Genomic DNA, 18,483 nt, shown 5'->3' with positions numbered 1-18,483 from the left:
ATCTTTTTCCCAGTGTCCTCTTGGATCTTTGAAAGGGAGGGATTGTAAAATGATTTTATATATTGTAGAGATGGAGTCTAAGTCCTTGAGATTGAGCAATATTTTTTCCAGCATGGATGAGGGTGCAAGATGAGGAAAATCTGGAAGGTTCTGTTTAACAAAATTCCTGATTTGAAGATAGTGAAAGAAATGTGTAATTGGAATGTTAAATTTGGAATGTAATTGTTCATAGGATGCAAAGACGTTGTCTATATAAAGATCTCTAAGCAAGTTAATTCCAATTTTTTTCCAGATATTAAAAACTGCATATATTTGTGAAGGTTGAAAGAGGTGGTTCTCTTGCAGAGGTGCCACAGATAGAAGCTTCTCCGTCTTAAAATGCTTTCTACATTGGTTCCAGATTCTAAGTGAGTGGAGCACAATTGGGTTATTTGTATATTGCCGATAACGTGTGTTTATTGGAGCACAGAGCAAGGAATACAAAGAAGTACTGCAGGATTTTACTTCTATTGATGTCCAAGCCTGTGTATGTTCTTCTATTTGTGTCCAGGTTCTTATCTCCTGTATATTTGCTGCCCAGTAATAAAACTGGAAGTTAGGTAGAGCCATGCCGCCTTCTGCCTTTTGTCTTTGTAGGATCTGTTATCCTTTTCTTTTGTGTTCTGCTCATTCTCTGTTTCTTACTGGGCGTGCAAGGTCTTAATGAAAACCATATCTTAAAAAGATACCACCTTACACCTTTTGGTCAGCTCCATTAGCTTATATTGTATAGTATGAACACAGTGGCTTTAGGAGAATGCATTTTCTTCTCCCTGACATTATATACACAATTGATTGCATTGCTATATCAAACACAAACTATTTCAATATACTTAATGTCTTACCCATGGAATTTTGAATTCAATGGTGTTGAGTAAATTTATGGGGCTCACGTCTGTATTGTGGATTGCTACAGACACTTATGAACAATGGAAAGAACATGTACTGAATACTGTCATTAACACTCAATGTTTGATGATTTTGAATTGTAAAAGTTTAAGTTTCCTTATAAGTAAAAATTAAATTGTCTAATGCAGATATCCAACTAACTAACTATAATCCAATGAATGTATGTTATATAATTTGGTAAAAGAGTCTTCTGTACCAGTCATGTCAAAGTTCTGCCCCATTAAACAAAAAATGTAAAATACTCAAAGTTTTATGAAACCTTGGGTGTATGAGGGAGTCTGTTTAACAGGATAAAAATTAACCTGAAGCACAAATTAAGTATAATATTTTTTTCAAAGAACTGGAGTTTATAGGCATACCATTATGTAGAGGAATGATACAAAGCCCACTAAGGGGCGGTGTGGGATTAGCTGTAGCCTTAAAATGTGAAAGAGCTTTGAAGCTTTTATGACATTGCCTTCCTACTACCAAGTAAGTAGATTTTAGCTACAGTGTGATTTTTGTGTTTGCTTTTCCTAAGATGCAAATAGCTACAAGAATAGGTGTGCTGTTCTATTCTAGTAAATACAAAATAACCTTCTATTAGCAATTTTAACTAATTCCATACATTTTTGGTAGTCAAGACTAATGAGTCCACTAAATCTTACAAATCATGTTTCTAACTAGCCATATTACTTGTCAAAGACAAGTAAAAGAATACATTTAAAAACATTTGCTATCTCTTAACCTATGTATACCTTCAGTGCCTTTCCTCTGTATTTGCTTGTGTCTGAACCTCCCTTCACTGGCATTCCCTCTTGTGAGCGTTTTCCTGTAAAGTCTGCGTATCAGACTCCATCCTCTTTAATACTTGCCGTCTTTAAAGGCGACTCTCAGCACGCCTCCTATGCCTTTGCTCCTCCTTGTGTATCTCACGCTCACATTGCCTCTTTTGATTGTGTCACCAAAGTCAAACTGACCAATAAGATTGCTCAGAGGAATCAGACACACACAAAGACATTAGTGTTTTATTATATAGTAGATGTGATTATGAAGTGACCATCATGCCCAGCTTGATAACAGAGGTCCAAAATATTCCAAAACAATTGGTTTTGGTGTAATTAAATAAATAACCTAACACATTGAAAGGATGAATTAAGGGAGCATAAACACAAACAAAAATGAGAACAACAAAATCCACATCCACTTCTGCCTTATCGTGCCCTTCTCTGTCTCTCTCAATTTTCTGACCTCCCTCTCTCCTGCTGGTGAGGCACTTTCCATCTGTCACTTCTAAACTCTAAGTTCAATAAATCCTTTGGCCCGAGGCATGTTTAAGACTGATTCTGGAGTCAGTACCCATCCTTGTATCGACATTATTCCTGGTGTCATTCCTACTTTGGCTACAAATTCATAAGGCTTAAAGATGTACAAAGTACAATTCAAAATGCATTAAATTAGCTATATTTTAGCAGCACCTTGTTTTTGGATTTATTGCATTGAATTAAGGGGTTTCAGTGAATGAATGTTTGGATGGATGGTGTGTGGAACAGCCCGGACACAGAAAGGTAGACATGGTTCTTGAAGCACCACACACGTTTATTTACACTATTTACAAAGGTGGAACACACACACAACCCAGTGCCGCAGCACCAATCACCCCAAAGTCCAGGCCTCTCTTCACAATGACTTTACTCTTCAGGCCACCTCTTTCCTTTCCTCCTGAGCTCTGTCCTCTTCCACCCGACTCCAGCCATCGAATGGAGGGAGGCGGCCCCTTTTATACACACTCGGATGTACTTCTGGTGCCTCCCGGCAATCTTCCACTGGCACTCCCCAGTGTGGCGGAAGCACTCCGGGTGTCCCTGATCCTCTTCCCCCCAGCACTTCCGGGTGTGGTGGAAGTGCTGAGGTCCAGGGCTCCAAAGGCATTGGGCACCCCCTGGCAGTGACCATGGGCCCCTACAGGGCTGAGCTTCAAAGTTCTGTACCCGTGGTCCCCAAAGCCACCAGGGCGGTCACCCCCTCTTAGTCTGGAGGAGGCGCAAGCTCTCCTCCGGTCCTCCTGGGCGTCCCTGCTGGGTAGCATCCCCAACCACTCGACACAACGTATATGAGACAGTTATAAATGGAATAGGTGACATACTGAAAAGGGTTGATTCCTCACAACAACAAAATTCTAGGTTTGAATCCCAAAATAGTTACTTCTTGTGTGGAGTCCAGGCTTTCTCTACTGCAGGGGTTCCCAAGCTTTTTTACCCCGTTTACCCTGTGGCAACTTTTTAAAATTAAATTCACCTCCACTCTGTGTTGTTCAGTAATTTGAGCTTATACTTTTATCAAAATAAAGCGATTGACAAAGAGGAAATTTTAAGGTACAATTTTTAACATTTTTATATTAATTTCCAATAACAATAATAATAGTATGTAATAATGACATTTTGCTTATTTAAAAACAACTAATGATGAACAAATGCCGACATACCACCAAGTCAATGAGATCAAAGCAATCAGTGAGACTCTTGTTTTTGCTTTTCACCTGAGATTTTGGATATTCTTTCTACAGTTATTGAAAGAGCAAGTTTCATCTTGTTTTGGGGAACTAATGAAGATATTCATGACTGCAGCTTTTTAAACAAAATATACCCCCTGAGTAGGTGAAGTTTATTCCCTGGGAACCCCTGCTTTATTTGTCTGTCTGGATTTTTCATCGTTTTCCTCCTCATTTAAATTGGCCCTGTTTGTGAGTGCAGAAGTTTGAATAAGTGGTTCCTGAGATGCACTAGTGCCTCCACCGGGATTTGTCTCTGTGTCACAACCAATGCTGCAGGTATGGGCTTCAGCCTCTAGATTAGACAGTCTTGAAAAATACAATGGCTGTATGTTTTACCCTTTAGTTATTACTGGTTGCACATACATCCCAACTATGCACATGTTAGGTTGATTGTCAACTTTGAATTGGCCTGGTGTGAATTGCTCCTACATTCCACAACAATGGAGTATATCTATCTGATTCACTGTGGCTTGTTTGGTTCCTGGAAGTACATAAAAATCGTTTTTCTGGGCATATGATTTGCATTCAACCGAAAGTAGCTTCTGACATCATAAAGAACAGCTGCATGTGCAAAGACACATAATTTTACATACCATAATAAATGATTAAAAAAGCTGAATAAGAAATACATTTAAACGATGACAGATTTCTTTTCATCCAGATTTAGAGGGTTTTGCATACGTTTCTGTGAATGACGAAGGAACGGTTCATTGAGGCAGGAATGGTTTTCTTTTTGGTCATCAGTTGCACAGTGCCAATATTGTTGATTTATAGCTGCAATTCATTTCTCTCAACAATAGGGGCGCTAGTTCCCCTTTCGGTTACGCCGGCACAGTTCGCTTCCTCGATGCAGAGCCACACCTCAATGTTGGCCGGCTTCGGAACAGATCGCAAGAAGCACTTTTGATTCTTCTGTTAACCGTTGGAAACAGGCTGTGTAAAGTGCGAATAAGAAGCAGAGACCTGACCGGAGTGACACCAGAGTTCTAGGTGAGTACTTTAACTTCTTGAGAAGCGATATATGTGTTTGTGAAAGTTTCTGATGTTAACACGGAGGAGCTTTCCCTCCCATGTATAACTGTGATCTATTGTGAAAGTTTCTGATGTTAACACGGAGGAGCTCCCCCCATGTATAACTGTGCTCTAAAATTTTGAACTTGGTAAGATGTCCCAGCTTATATATGAAACTAAGTTTATTTTGAAACAGCCACATCGCTGCTTATTTCCGTCAATAGTTTCTGGGCAGAATGGTGTTCATAAGCCGTGGGAAAGAATGTAGCAGCAAACGAATAAGTGTGTGGGGACCCGGCAGCTCCGTAACTGCTTTGCGCTGTTGAGACACATTTCTGCGGCGTACGTGTAAATTCCTCCCCGTTTCGTTTGCGGTGGTTATCTGACTCAGTTATGTTTCTGGGAAAACTTTGTAAAACGCATGACTTTTAAACTCTGGTTTAGACAAGTTAGCCATCATGCCCGCTTTGAAATTTGAGTTGAACCCAGTAAATCAAACACCGCTTAACCGATGGTAAAGACTGCCTTTTGACCTGACGGTTGTTAATATGTCTAAAAATGAACGCTTATACATTTTTAACAGGATGTCATTTAAAATGAGTAATGGAGGACGCTGCAACGAATTCTGTTAAGAATTTTCTTATAGGTTCGAAGTAGTTTTTTTTAGTACTTTTATTGAGAAAGGCTACAAAACTTATTTGGAAATTTGCGTAAGCAAAGGGAAACGTTTTCACATTTCTAAAACGTGTTAGTGGTGTTACGTTTGCGCATACTTTAAAAGTTCCTAATCAAAAAGAGATTGATGTATTTTTGCTCATTGCTTGAGATTAAGGCTTTGTATCCATTTTAATAGTCGGCGCAAGGTAAAAACGAAATATGCGGTTAACTTTTGAATCGCGGCATCGATCTGAAACCTAGCCAGCAACTGCCACTTCGGGGTTTTACGTTTCCTTCACCCACTCCCTGATATGTCAGTTCCTTTATTCGGGGAAAGGGGGCGCTCTGTATAGCAGTTGAATTACCCTGCGCCTATTTAAAACGCGGCGTCTGAGCGTCTACCTTTCTACTCTGGATCCTTCCGCCGTGGCTTATGCAGTCAGTGCAGGCATTCAATTATTTATTTTTTTTTATAACAAAGTGGCTTTAATGCTGAGAACTCACCGGAGATGTTTGAGGTTTTTTTTTTCTTCATGGGACAATTAACCATTATCCAAACAACTTAATGCAGTTTAATGTCACATTGGCTTAGCCAGTGCAAGACAGGAACCCTCTCATATTGCTCCAGTTTGGAACTGCCACATAAACTGTGCAGCATGTGTTTGGTGTTTTGGGGATAACCAGGCAATACACACACCCTGGTACCAGGTTTGGGGCACATCCATTTTCAGAACCCGCTTAATCCATTTTAGGGTGTGCAGACTTGACATTGAATTGTATAGCTCTTTAATGGCAATGTCCCCTGTATTATGTTCATTTTACTCTTAAGCAAAAATTGCAAAGGTGTATTGTGTATCCCATCTTTTGAGAGAGTTCTGAAAAATGTTGGATTGTATTTAAGGGTATGTACAGTATATTAGTATATAGTATGTAATTCCTTTATTTTTCTTGTTTATTTTAATTTGATGTAAATGCCTCTGTCAGACATGTGGGAAAGAATATCATAAAGACAAGTTATTTGGTAAATATACATTTTTAATAAAACGTGACCACATTAGTTCATTGTTTCATTTTTGTTTTGTTTTACCGTTGTACAAAAAATATAATGTTAAAGAAATCTAAATTCTAAAAGGAGTTTAATTATATTGTAAATAACATAAACAGCAGATGTCATTAGCTTTCACTCCCTCTGTGTCAATATTGGTAAATTTCCCTTTTGTACAGATTTTATAAACCTTAGCATGAGTTAATTCTCAAAGGATCTCTAGAACCTTTTTTCCAATTGAATTCTGTTCAGACTTACAGATTCAGACCAAGTAGTTCTTTTTAATACTTTTATTGAGAAAGGCTACAAAACTTATTTGGAAATTTGCATAAGCAAAACGAAGAGTTTTCACATTTCTAAAACGTGTTAGTGATGTTATGTTTGTTCATACTTTAAAAGTTCTTAATCAAAAAGAGTGTGTTTTTATTTGTTATTTCAGATTAAGGCTTTGTATCTATTTTAATAGTGGGCGTATAGTAAAAATGAAATATGCGCTAAACTTTTAAATGTGTTTTTCTGTCATGGAAAAATTCCCAGTTAAACATACTTGAATTTCTAACTAACTAAAAAGATTACAATATGCAAGCTTTCGAGGCAGCTCAGGCCCTTTCTTCAGGCAAGATGTAAAAGGTGTCATTTTGCTTGACTTTTCACTATATTAGTAATGGCTAACACGGTACAACACCCTAGTACTACATACTGTGATACAATAAAATATAATAAGTGTATATGCCAAATTGGCCTCTAGGCAGTCCCTAGATGGGACTCTGACTCTTTTGCTCTGCTATAGTCAGTTGTGCTAAAAGAATAGTCTTATACCCCATAATTGTATTCATTTTAACTTCCAGGCGGGTGCCTTCATTGCAGTACTCAACTCTGTGCCATACTTAAATATGCCTTATTCACCAAAGGAGTATCCCACCTCTCAACACCTCTGTAACCATTTTGAGCTACCCAGCCATACAGTAAAAAAATTAATTAAGCAGTATATTTTGATTATATAGTAATGTAGTATATGTTCATTAGAACATCTTCCCAGCTTGTGTGTTAGTATTTTAAAATTATTTCTGCCATTTCATTAATAGTAAAGAATTGCAGAGAGAGAGAAATTCAGTACTTGGAAATATATGATTCATTAGTAAAAAAAAAAGTGATAATACATTGATTTGATATGGCATTTACAAAATTAACTGCCTTTAGTTTAATTTCATATCTGAAAAGAAACTTCTTTCAAAATTAGCAAATGACATCCCATACTATTTTTTTCACATGACTGGGAGCAGTATTCATCTGTTGAACTGTCTGTTTACTTGTTTTAGAAGGAAGTGCAAATTTTTTCTTTGCATTCACACCGGTAGCCAGTTGAAAAGTGAGAACAAAAAGTTACGATATATGAACATTTTTGATGGAGTAACTGTAAATCATTGTTTAATTTCATTCACAGCAGCTGAAGCATTTCATGATGTTTTGACTGTGGAGTCAATGGGTCTTACTGTTTTATCCCAGACTGTTAAACCATTGTGGCACAGAAAATTGCAGAATAAGTCTTAATCTAGTGGAAAACAGTTGGAATCCGTTAAAATGTATATTAAAAAAGGCCTTTATTGCAACCCTGTTTTTTTTCTCTCTTCTTCTTTTAAAAGCCTATGTCCCCCTCAACCCCGTCATGAAGGAATGTTCTGTGCTGTTCTGTATTGCTTCCTGTTTGACGTAATGCAGGGTTTGTCGCTTTATCTGAGACTGGAGTTTTAAATGTGCTTCTTTTGCCAGATTGTTGTAAGAAGGCAGGCAGCCTTTATTGAACTAGGCTGGGGACAGCAATTTTCATTCCTTATTCGTATTTAAGTCTGTCGTATTCTGTAATAAGCAGAAATAAAGCTAAAACGAACTAGCAAATCATTTGCAGATGAAAATTAAAGTGTAGTGTAAGTTGAATTCAAGTGAACATTACTGGAGGCTTGCAAAGTTAATGTAAAACATGTAAGATGTCATTTTTTAAGTTAGTTGCTCATCTATATTTATATACAGTATGTAATGAAGTACTTAAGTGATTTTTGTATTTTTTACTTTTTGGAAGAGGAGTGTCATTTAAGTACATAATACAGTCAACTTTAGCATTCTGTCTATCTTCATGTCACTTTTTTGTTTATAAATCATCACTAGACACTCTCGAATAAAAGTAAATCCTTTTAATTAAAAGAATGATCTTAAATGTTTATAGCTCTGCATTCACAATTCACTTTTTAGTCTAGAGAAAATAGTCTCTCTTAGAGAAAGTGGTCCTCACCAGGACCCTCAGAGAAGCCCACCTTAGTCAGGGCAGGCATTTGTTTACCTTCTATGGCTCAGGAAGGACCTCAATTATTGATCTTTATGTTAGAGTATGTACTGGTCCTTCTGAGTATTTCAGTATCTACTTGTTGTTGATGGTGAATTGTTAGTGATTCATGATGAATTTTGGCATTGCTTATGCTGTCCCAGTACATGAAATAAAAATAAATAATATACACCAGGTCTGCTTGATGATTCAGTATTTTAAATAACTATACACTGTTCTTCAGTTTGGCACATTAAGATTTCTAGACAGTAAGCATCAGAACCAGGCACTGATTGGCCACACTCACAAAATGGAAACGAGAAGCAAGTACATAATCACAAGGATAATGTATCTAGTAACTCTTTCATTTTCTGATTTTTAGTGACCAGAAAATTCTATGCAGAGTATGCAAAGGCAGTATCGCTGAGAGAGGACTATTTTCACCACATATAGTATTAAAAAAATCTTTACCTTAGATCACAGTGGCCTGCATTGAAGCAGTGGAGTTATAGTCACACCTGTCAGTGCAGACTGTCTTCTGTTTCATTTATAAGTATAAATATGAAGAACATTAAAGGGTGAGCAACAAATGTCATTTTGTACACTTAAAATACAACAATAAAGCAGATTGTTGTAAATGGCTTGTAACATCTAAATGGGTGTTTATAAAAGCAGGAATCAACTTCTGATTTAGAATTGTTTATTCTTTCATGTCCCAGGATATAAGGTTGCGGTAAGGCTGTGGCCTGTCCTAGCGACTATAGAATAAAGGGAAGAATCAAAGCTGGATGTCATGGTAGTCCATTGCAGAGGAAACTTATAAAGATACACTTTCATATGCCAGGCTAAATTAGCTGCACCAGTCAACTAAAAATCTCGAATTTGAAGGAAAAGCAAGAATGTCTACAAAAAAAAAAAAGAAAAAAATGCAAATACAGGCTGGGATTTGAATCTAGATTGTTTAAAATACTAGGCATCTGTGATATCTACTGTTTTCATGATGCATACACAATAAAGAGATTGGCTTCTGTGAAAGCCTGCAACCCTCCAGGACTATGATTAGATACTCCTATTACAGATACTAGAACAAGTGTCTCCAACTAAGGTCTGCAAGTTTTTTTTCTAATCTGAATGTGATTTCTTTTCTTTTTAATACCTCTGAGTGAAACTGCTACCCTTTTGAGTTTGAAATGTGGAAAGGAATTAGAGGTTGGAAAGAAAATAATCAGGAAAATTTAACCAGTTCTAGACATCTCTGAATCCGTTGCAAAACACTTTGAAGTTATAATGGTAAACGAGGTACTAGGGTTCCATTACGTGGAAGCTGTATGATCTAGAATTGTATGCATTATGCCCAGATAAAAGTGGGCTTTTATCTATTTTAATTCACCTTTAGTGGGATATAAGGCATTCTTTACTAAAAGAACAGATCCAATCAGCAGAGATCAGACCTTTCTCTCTTGGGAGCTAGGAAATTCAAACTGGCATATTTTGTTTGGTGATCAAAAGCACTTTCTTTGGGCTTTGATGGTATTCTCCTTAAACATTTTGGACTGGGATAAACTGTAATCCCTCTGAACACCTTGGGGTTTAACTAGCTGAAAGATCTGCTTCTCCAGGCTTAAGCTTTGTGCACATGCCCGAGCTCAGTCTGGTAAAAGACACCTGACTTCAGCAGAACTATTACTGTCAGGAAATGGTACATTTTTACTTACAATGCTGCAGTGGATACTGCAAAGAGCCTAACACTCATAATATGCTGAAAGAGTTCACAGACATGGTAAAGGACCACAGGGCAAAGATGGTGGTTTTCACCAAAAGCAAAGTTCTTCACTTGAACTTTTACAACAAGGTCCACACAACATCAGATATCTTAAAGACATGATATAAAACTGCTTTACCTGTACTAAGATAAATTAGAACAGTAAATGACTAGTAAACCGTCAGCTAAAGACTTGCTTTTTTAAGTTTTTTTACTTTGTAACACTCTCACAATTGACGGTGTCAGGTAAACATCTAGCTTTTACAAGTTTTTAAATGTTAAGTTTGGTATGTTTTAAGTTAAAGTTATGTCTTCACAAAGATTGTATATAGGTGCATTTGACATGCAAAGTTGTTTTCTATATGATTTTAAAAATGTCCATACTGCATTTTACAAAAGTCTTAGAATGTCCGAGTACTGTATGTCACTTTTTCAAGCCAAGACAGTTGTTGACTATTGATGGTGTCTTGTGTTTACCCACACATTGTAACATAACTTCTGCAAGTCATTTTTGAACAAAAAACACCAGTATTATGACATTCCGCCATTTTAAAAGCAGACCTCACTACTTGTAATCTTCTGCAATGACCAGGAAATGGTTTCCTTTCGAAAGACAAAGTTGCAGTAAACTGTTCATGTAATGTAGTTGGTTTTCTTTTGATTTATTCCCATATATATGTGAGAACTCAGACAAGCGAATAGAAACTTATTCTCACCTCAAGAAAAATAGTACCCGGAATTTGCAATAAAGTGAATATTTCCAGATCCCTTTTGTAGTCCCAAACATCTGTCAGAAACACGGAAGGCATGTTTTGTTTTATCAGAACTTAATGACATATTTGGCAAGTCCTTAAGATTTTATTTTTGGGTGCTCTGTGCCTCTTTACCTCCAATGTAAAACACCAGTATGGGCAAGATATTTTTAAAAAATTAACTTTACACAATTTTGCATGGCAAATACATATGTACCATGCTTGCGAAGAAACAACCATGACTTAAATGATGCAAACGTTATTTTTTTAACTAATCTGATGACAAAAAAGCTTTGTGTCAGTTTAGTCCTCTCACCTTTGGATGCATATATATCAGGGCAATGGAGAGCTGATTGTGATATTACACTAAAATTCCAAAAGTGACGAGAAAGGTGCTATATAAAATGTTGTATTATTTTTATTAAAAGCAAAGTGAAGAGGCATGTAAAATTAAGAAACTTCAGAAAAATTGTAACTGAACTAAAAAGGCCATTCCTGTGTTCCACAGTACATTTGTCTTGTCTGTCTTACATCCTGTCTTTTACATCAGTATATCCACTGGTCCGCTGCAGCATTAGAGACGCTCCTGTGCTGACCAGATTGTCTCTGATTAAGTTCTGCACTGGTTTTGCCCTGTTTTGTCTGATTGCACATTAGTAAATAACTATTGTTAACATCTAGGTAAAAGAAGAGATAGGGATGTTCAGACAAATTGAATCCCATTCATAACACAAACAGCATTTAATAGTAATTGATGTGCCTTCCTGCTTCTCTGACTATTTTAAAATTATCCATGGTTAGGAAGACAAGTAACTGGATTTGAGTTTGTCCACCTTCTTGGACCTGTCATGGGTAGCTGCTTACCTATGCGTTTTCTATTTGAACAGATTGAGGACTTCTTACCCTTTTGCATGATCAGTTTAGGCAAGTTGCTCAGCTCAGCCCTTGGAAGGTAGAAGTGGCTGCAGATTTTCATTGTAACTTGTGTGTTCATTAAAGGATATTTCTTGGTTATGATTTCAGCACTTTGTTAGTCTATTTTTTTATTTTTCTGTATTTACTAGATGAAATTACAGAATAAACTAAACCATCAACTACTAACAGCAAATGAGTAATGGTGTTTTTTTTTTAAATTTTATACTATCACAGTCATTCTTTGTAGATTATTTTATATTTTTGTTGCCTGTATGTGTCTACATTTTGAAGTTTGCAGTCTGCTTACTTTAGAACTTGGTTTAAAAAAGATAAGATACAATCCAAATTGGAGTGAGAGTTCAAAAAGACCGTGAAATAGTTTTCTGGACTGACCTAACCTTCCTCCCATTACTTAGAAAGGCACAGGACTTGATGTCCTTTAATTGTTTTTATCAGCTACCTAATATGGTGAAGAATAGGTGAACGTGGCTAAATCATGAGCAACATTTAACCATTGCAAACCGCTTAATGTTTTCCGATGTCATTTGTGGAATGGAAAGGACTTCACTAAATCACAATGAAAATATTCAAGTGACAAATGCGCCCCTATTCAAATAATTTGCTGGTGTGTGTGATCAAAAAATAAAGCCTGATAAACAGATTATTGTAAAACGTTTACATTCAAAGCATGCAAACAGCGTGAATAAACTGGTAAAATATTAAGGCTTCATTTACTTGAAGAGTTCCATCTCTCAATTAAGTATCTAGTAACAGTTCAGCAGAGTAGTGTTGAGCTTTTCTGTGAAACCAGCCTCATTGTCAGAAGTTCCAGTAGTATGATTCTATGATGGCCTCCCTGTATTCATTTCTCTGTGTACACCGATAAATCAAGTGGACATATTATGGTTGAGGAAATTCTTTACCAGGAACCTCCCTAGTTTTTTGCAAAACCACTTCCACACAAACAGATTAACAGAGGTTATAATTCACCTCTTTTTACCAAGCCACATACTAATCATGTTTTATTCTTTAATTTGGTTCACACTGTACAAGCTGCAGAAGACTTGTAAGTGGGGTGAATGTGTGAAGACTCCATCCATCCATTTTTCAACTTGCTTAATTTACTTTAAGATCTTAGAGAGAGGACATACCTGTATATCTGCAGTACAGAGTGCCAGGTAGGAACTCAAACTAATCATGACTCCATTTATACACATTTAGCCATTTTACCAAACCTGTTTACCTTTGGGGAAGGTGAGAGAAAACCAGAGATCCTGGAGAAAGCTCCATGCACAAAGTGCGGAGGCCAAGTTAGTCTCCAAAACTCTAGACATGTGTATTTTGTAAATAAATAGATACATCAGTTTAAAAAAGGATCACTGGGTGATCTGCTAGTAATTGTCTCAATATTTGAAAATAAAATTGTACACTAAAGTGTGGGGAAAATATTGCTGTATGCAGAAGTTAAACATTCTGAATGTTTCCGTGTGACTTCATCAGATATTGACCTGTTTCTTTTGTTCCTTGAACAGCCTAAGAGTTTTTGATCCAGGATAGTTATTCACCTTCAACCAATCAGCGTTTAAGTTACCCTTTGACATCATACAGCAGGGACTGCATGCACAAAGGCAATTCCACATTCTTCAATAACAGCTGAAAAAATGTCCCTATTTAAGGCATTCAGATGTTTTGTTTTCCTCCAGGCTTAGAGAATTTTGTATGCATTTTTTTGAATAATAAAGAAAGTTTTTTTTTTTTTCCCCCTCCCTCCTTAAAATGTGATTTTTGTGTGCATTTTTGGTTAGCTCCCGCTTCATGATGTCAGAAAAGCAGTTTCATTAAAGGCAGGACAATTTTGATGTGGTTCTAGGAACTACAGAAACCTAATAATATTAGATCTGTTGCTGTGTGTATGTTATGACTTCCTTCATACTGCTTTGCATTTTAACTTAGAACTTCCCAAATTGCTTTGTGGGCACACTGAAACCTGGATTAATGCTTTTCCAATCTGGACTGGTAGCACATTGAAAAAATGTAAGTTACAGTAACATTAGAGTGCTGCTTTTAAAATAGCTTCAGTCTTTTATGCCACAAAGCTCCTTCCAGAGCCAGACTGGCTGTTTCAGGAGGGGAAGTTGAGTAACTTCTATCTGATCTCCATAGTATATTGCCTGTTTGCTCATCATATTATGAAACAGTTGCAGTACTGACCTTTGTGCTTCTGTTTGCTGGAAAGTGAGGCCTATAATTCATGAGAGTTACAATACATTGTGCTAATTAGAAAGCCCCCTATTGGGCATTCTTAATCACAATGACAGTCTACTTTAGCAGAGGTGTTGCTTTCAAGGAGAAATTAGGTCCCCTGCAGATTCTGGTTGAAGGAGAAAGCTTTCAATACTGAACTAGTGGAAACCAAACAAAATGGAGACCTGTACCAAAGAAAGATACAAATGCAAGACTGGGTATGTGGGAAGGAGACCTCCTAAGTGCTTTTCAACAGTAACGCTTCATTTGATTTACATTCAAACAATGTACAAAAAGTGAGATTTCCTCACTTTATATTTAATGTATGTAATTTACTTTATATTTAATTGATTTAAAAAAATAAGTTGCATTGATTTGGATTTGGTGAGGCTCATTCAAATAAAATGTTAACACATAAAATGTTAAAAACCATGCATAAGGACAATACTGATTATCATTCCCCCTCAACTACACACAAGCAAGCAGTTTAACATAAACACAGTTAGTCATTCAGTTACTAGATGACTCTTAAGGTGGGAGTGTACTGTTATGAAAAGTGGTAGGCCTTGTCTTGATTAACCAAAGCCGGTGACTTTACTGAAGGAGAGTGCCAGGGCTTGGGAAAGATTTGATGGTTTAGATAAGATGTGCAGTGAAATTTTCATGAGATTGTATGAGCCTGCTGTTCTGGTCATTTTTTACCTGCATTTTTATCACTGTTTAATATTGTTTTTTTCTTATCAGTATGCTGCTGCTGGAGTATGTGAATTTCCCCTTGGGATTAATAAAGTATCTGTCTATCTATCTATCTATCTATCTATCTATCTATCGGATGTGTAAAACAGGAGGGTGCATACATACAGGAAGCATTTTACAAACAAACATATGTTCTCAACAACACTTTTTCAAAATAATTTTTCCCCCATATCTGCAGTAAATATGGTTTGATTTCATGGAAATAGAGCCATTTGATAAGATATAAATCCAAGTCCAACTGCACTTGGACAATAAATCCTTGTAGTGAGAAGCTCTGTGTAGGCCAGAATGTCTGTGCATCAAAAGACTGCAAATTGCTAACGCTGTTGCAGCCTTAACAGACTCTTTCACGTTACCCAAAGTTGAACCCAGGTGGTGAAAAAGGTGTGCTATTTTGCCATTTACTGTATTTTTTTAACCTACCTTTACAGTAGGTTATAAGCTTGTCAGATTCATATTTCTCAAACTTTGTGATGTAATATTTCTATGTAAAAAGTTAACTTATTAGGTTTCCAAATATAAGCATTTTTGTGACGTGAGTAAAGGATGTTTTGATGGTAATCGGAAGCCTTTTAAAGAACTGTTAAATTATGTGATACATTCATAGGTAGTGTAACAATGCAGTTTTTAAGCATTGCTGGCACATAGCTTTATGTTCCTGTGGTTATTTCCTGGCCTGGTTACTGTCAGAATACTAAAATGAGAGAGCTGTTCATATTTGTACTGTATTAAGCCTAAAACACTAGTGGCACACAGCTCCAGGAGACTGGATTCAAATTTTGACTTGGAGTGTGCATATTAATCCACATTTCTTTTGTCTGGGTTCCCACAATGGCTAATGCTGCTGCTAAAAGAACATTCTGGTAATTTAAGATTATCTCCTGGTTTAGTCAGTGTGTGATATGCATGTTCTGTCTGTGCCTATGGAAGTTTTTTTGTGAATGAATGTGTTCTTTGACAGCTTGGTGCCTTAAACCAAAGCTGATAACAATTCTGTAACCTTGATTAAAATATAGATACATGAGTCACTGTGTTTAGAACATATATTCTTATATTTTCCATATTTTAAATAATCACTCAGCTACGCTTTTGTTGGAAGTATACTGCAGTTTTGTGCTAAAGGCTACATTTTTGCCCCACAGCGGGCTGTTTTAAACCTGAGTGGGATACAGCTGGCACATTTGCTTGACATTTGTTTTTCACTGCTGAGATCATGTTTGCATATCAGCAGTTTCTCAGGTATATGCACTCCAGTTGCAAGTCAGTTCCTTTACAATAAGGCAGCATTTTGAAAACAATGACACACACTTTTCAGCAGTTCCTGTGGGTCTTTCATTGTTGAGGTAGTACAGTATGTGTGGTTTGTACAGGGTGTTCTATTAATGAGCCTCCTATTAGGAGAAATGGGACATTGCTGTGATGTTAGTTATTACTGCCATCACAGATCAGACTATGTGAGATATCTTTGTAACCAATATTCAATATTAGGAACTTGTAATGTTAAAACACAGAAAACGAATACCTCTAGAGTTCCATATTACACTTGCTTAGCTCTAAGAAACATTGCACTGTTTACAAAATATGCAAAATTCCCAGAGTTGTGAATTAACTACATGCAAATTTTTCTCCCAAATGCTTTGTGTATATGTCATACATATGCAGCTACAAACCAGTTATTCTGGCTATCTGTCATTTAGAGACGCATGTAGTGCATTTTAATAATTAATGTCCATTTCTGTGTTTAGCTAGGATGAAGTGTATTGCATTTATTTAATTAACCAATACAGCATCCATCATTCCAGGAATGGCAACCGTTAATTCAGGGTCGTTATAAACGTTATAAATTCACCTTAGTGAATTTGTAGATCAAGTTGCCTGCTTTCTTGTATTTCTCTGTTATATTTCATTTATTGGCTTGAAACTTGAAAAATAGGACCTTTTACAAAGTAAAATCCATAGTTTTATAACTGCACACATTTTAAGAAAAGAGTGTTACTTTTGGGGACATGGAGGCACATCTCCTTGACCCAGTCGCTGTCAATGTAAAGCTTACACATTCTTTCAGTGTCTGTATTTTACTCAAGTTTTTCAGTATTCCAAATTTAAAGTTTGAGTTTGTCAGGTTAGTTGAAGACTCCAAATTGGCCCCATATGTTAACCAATGTAAGTGTACACATGCACTGTGAGTGGGTCTTGCTGTGAACTGACAACTCATTCTGTCCTGTGCATAGTACTGCCGAGTTAGACTTTGGAATCATACCCTTAAAATCCTGAACTGGATTGAATTGGCTTGATGATGGGATGCATGAATGAGTATTATTTTAAAATGTTAACTTTGATCCATATTCATCTTGTGTCCAAACTGCATGTGGCTATAGCAATAATAGTAATTTTGACTTCATTATACCTTTATTGCTCTGTCCAGTGACAGCTCCTGTCTTGTACCCAGTGTTGCCAGAACGAGCTCTCATGCCATTCTACCTAAACCCAAATTCTGAATAAAGTAGATTTGAAAATGATTTGGGGATATATTTATATTGTATTTATATTATCAGTAAATCATTGAGACTGTTCCCATTAATGTTACATTTAAAACTGAAATGCATTTAGTATCTTTCAATATGTGTTCCATTTGTCTTTAACCTGTTTTGAAATGTACCTTCCACCAGCCATATTCCTTTTTACATCATAACTTTGAAGGACGAAAAAAACAATCAAAATTTTACCATCAGAATAAGTATTACATACTACGGATACTTTTCAATTTGTAAAAATTCATATTGATGTTATCACTGGTTTTAATCCATTAGTCTATTTTTGTGAAGTTCTTTCATTATGACCTCCATGTATGGAAAGCATGGTCAATTCCTGTATAAGATAAATCAAGGTAGATAAAGCAGCATCCCAAAACCAGTGTAATGTTGTCTCACCCATTTATTGTAACAGTGTCAGTTTTAGATCACAGCTGACTGTGTTGATTCTAGTGTATTTGAGGTTTTCAACAGAAGGAGAAATTTAGAAGGGGCAGGCTCCTAGAGACTGAATAGTGTTTAACATTACTTTCTCTGAAACTTCTTTTATATGGTTGTAAGCAATAATTGGCAATGGGTAAACCTAAATGAGAGGTCACTATGAGCAGTACACTGAGACTCACAATTAGTAGTTGTAGTAGTTTTGTCACATATACAGTTAAATGTCTACTTGCTTGTTCAACCAACATGTAGCAAGCCAATACTCTCTGGTACAATGATAAAGAAGAATGTATAACTGCATTTTATTTTACAGATAACAGAAATCTGCTTAAGTGACGCATACCTCCTACCTATTTATGTGCTCACATTTTCCAAAATCTTGTTGTGGGAATCTTAATGTCACTTCATGTTCTGGTTTACTTGCAAGTTTGTAAAGTGTAAGGTTTTCTACGGTGTTTTATTTGGACTTTTGTAGACGGGTAACTGTGTAGTCTACCTGCAAAGTCAATATGTATGATTTCAGTCAGAACTCTGGCAGAAGCATCTTTTATAATTTAAGTATTTCTTTCAT

The 18,483-nt window shown here is 36.4% G+C and overlaps 1 protein-coding gene across 2 annotated transcripts in view; it reads left to right on the top strand.

Moving 5' to 3' along the window:
* Positions 1-4,296: 4,296 nt before the first annotated feature.
* The window catches only part of cdc42se1 (CDC42 small effector 1), an 88,082-nt gene continuing 73,895 nt past the window's right edge, over positions 4,297-18,483 (top strand). Inside the window, exon 1 of one of the 2 annotated variants that reach the window (XM_039750493.1) lies at positions 4,297-4,471. The gene's annotated coding sequence lies outside the window, so the exon portion shown is untranslated. The remainder of the gene's footprint in view (positions 4,472-18,483) is intronic. The other variant, XM_039750483.1, reaches the window with a different exon arrangement.

The sequence above is a fragment of the Polypterus senegalus genome, chromosome 1 (assembly GCF_016835505.1).
Source record: "Polypterus senegalus isolate Bchr_013 chromosome 1, ASM1683550v1, whole genome shotgun sequence".
NCBI classification, from domain to species: domain Eukaryota; kingdom Metazoa; phylum Chordata; class Cladistia; order Polypteriformes; family Polypteridae; genus Polypterus; species Polypterus senegalus.
The sequence above is the reverse complement of the archived record's forward strand: the minus strand, read 5'-3'. Positions and strand labels throughout refer to the sequence as shown.